General features: G+C 33.4%; 1 protein-coding gene across 3 annotated transcripts in view; it reads right to left on the reverse strand.

Annotated features, from left to right (window-relative positions):
• Positions 1-678, reverse strand: part of LOC108738044 (synaptotagmin 1) — a 47,004-nt gene extending 46,326 nt beyond the window's left edge. For all 3 annotated transcript variants that reach the window (XM_025976147.1, XM_025976146.1, XM_025976145.1), the window contains exon 1: positions 522-678. The gene's annotated coding sequence lies outside the window, so the exon portion shown is untranslated. The remainder of the gene's footprint in view (positions 1-521) is intronic.
• Positions 679-2,364: the final 1,686 nt, after the last annotated feature.

The raw sequence follows: 2,364 nt of genomic DNA on the forward strand, positions 1-2,364 counted from the left end.
AATATATATAATTAAATTCTTATGGTTTTCACCCTATTATATTTTAGAAAACAAATTTTCGAGGGGACTATGGATTAAGACTGGTATTAAGGGAAGTTTAAATGAAAGTTTAAAAAGCAAATTAAATAGTCTCATAAATTTAAGAATTTCAAGGCTAGAGATGCTTATAAATTAATATTTAATGACTTATTCTTGTAGAGAAATACAAGTCCTACGTTTGTCAGTTAGTGTAGTTATATATGCATACTTTCAAAGTAAAGGAATTGCCTGATCAGATTTTCAAGACTAATTAATCAATATTTGGTTTGAAACATGCAGCGGATAAAATTCAAATTTCCATTAAAAATTATTACATAATAATTTAGAAATCGATCCTAAAGGGAGGGTAATTGTTAAAAAAATTTTTGAGAAACAGGACAATATATTTAGTATATCTACGTACATACGTGAAGCATATTTCTCAATATTGATGTTCGTTTCAAAACAAGAGTATGTGCAGGATAGTAATATTTGTCACCTACCTTCGACTTTCTCGTGTATGAAAGAGCAAAAAACGAACAGAACTTCAGCGATGGATGAACATTTTGATTAAACTGTATATACTAAAGCTTCACCGGTTTAAGCTGCCACCACTTATGACGCAACTACGCCAAGATGGCCGTGAAGTTTTTCCTATCAAATCGATACGGAAAGTCGCGACATGTACGCAAGATCTCTGGAAAAGCGCTTTCCGCGCAAGTTCTGATATTTTACATATATGTCAGCACACTTGAAAAATGTGCCCAAAGTTTTTCCGTTTAACTGTTTGAAATAATATAGAATGTAAACAGTACTATTAAAATTTTCTTTTGTCTTGAAAGTAGGATATCACTTGTTAATAGGACAAATTTGAAAATATAAATACGTAATTAACTTCAAACTTCCAGCGAATTATTCAAACTTTTGAGAAAATATGAAAATAAGAAAGATAATATGATCAAACAATAAGCTATTTTGTTTTAATGCTATTTTGATCGAAAGGTCAAAGGAATTTTATTATAATCGATCTTTAAGAATCAAGAATTAATACATTCAATCTAAATTTAGTCTTTCTAAATGCTACTCAGTTTTTCTAAATTTTGAGGGTTAATTTTCTAATTTCATTCATCTCGTTTACCCGTACGTGCTAAAGCTTCTCAATCCAGCAGCCTGATGATGAGGGTTGTATGGAATGATGAGCTATCCATTTCCCATTTAGAAAGAAGGTTTCTGTTTTCAGATGCAAGGGATGGTTTCCAAGATATGCTACAAAACTGTACCATCACCAATGGACTCTATATAGAGAGTGAGTGAAGGTGTTAATTGAGTTCCGACCTCTGGTCAGAACGTTATAGAATGTCATAGACCTTTCCTGAATGCTGCATATCTACAGGGTTCGAAATAGTTATAGAATTTTCTAGAAGGTTAGAGAATGTCTTTCCAAAGGAGTTGTGAGTAAATCAGAATTTACGGTTTTGCAACAAATATAAATGTGAACGATATCCTTGTTAGTATTCAAATATTCGAACAAATCCTTCAGAATATCATATTATGTAGAGGCCTGACGCTGGAAGCTGGCGGAAATTTTAAAATGGCGTGCATACGCGGTGGCAAAAGTAGCCATGTAGATTCCCTACCGTTTTACCTGTATTATGTGCATATTATTGCACGTGTGTTTAGCGTTTGTCGACATCCGCTTTCAAATATTGCGCCGTCTATTAAAAATTACTTTGTCGGTGTTAGCGGCCGACATTCGCATAAGGGATGAACTTTGTATAAAAAAACAAACTTGTAAGATTTTAGTTCCCCGCTCGAGGAGGGGTTTTAGTCGGTAAGAATCCGACGCTACCTCCCTTTAGGGGGTGTCTTTTGAAGTTTTCCCCTCCTCGAGCATAATCTAAACAAAAAAAAAAGATTTTAGTTACTTCAATATTATGTCCCTACTTGTGTAGAAGCTGTTGTAAAATAAAAATACAGTTAAACCTGCAGCACTTTTTTAAACGATAAAAAGGAGCACGCACAAGGCAGTTTTAGGTATAACTATTGCAGCCCTCTTTCTTCAGTATTCCTATCAGGGGCGTAGATTAAATATTTAAAAATAGGGATCAGTGAGCAAGTAATAGACATACAAACAGAAGAACTAATTGTTGATGTTGGTGACAGTAATAGAGATTCCCATGATGACAGTGAATGTTAAAACTAACTATAAAACGAAAGCAATAGGTTTATTTTTTCTTTTCGATAAGTCATGTTTCTACATTATTTTCTAGTACGCTACTGTCCGATCTGTATTAATACTATAATTTACGCCTACTGAAAGCTTATTTGTGTATCGGTTCCAAGTGA

This window comes from Agrilus planipennis, unplaced genomic scaffold (genome assembly GCF_000699045.2).
Source record: "Agrilus planipennis isolate EAB-ADULT unplaced genomic scaffold, Apla_2.0 scaffold189, whole genome shotgun sequence".
NCBI lineage: Eukaryota > Metazoa > Arthropoda > Insecta > Coleoptera > Buprestidae > Agrilus > Agrilus planipennis.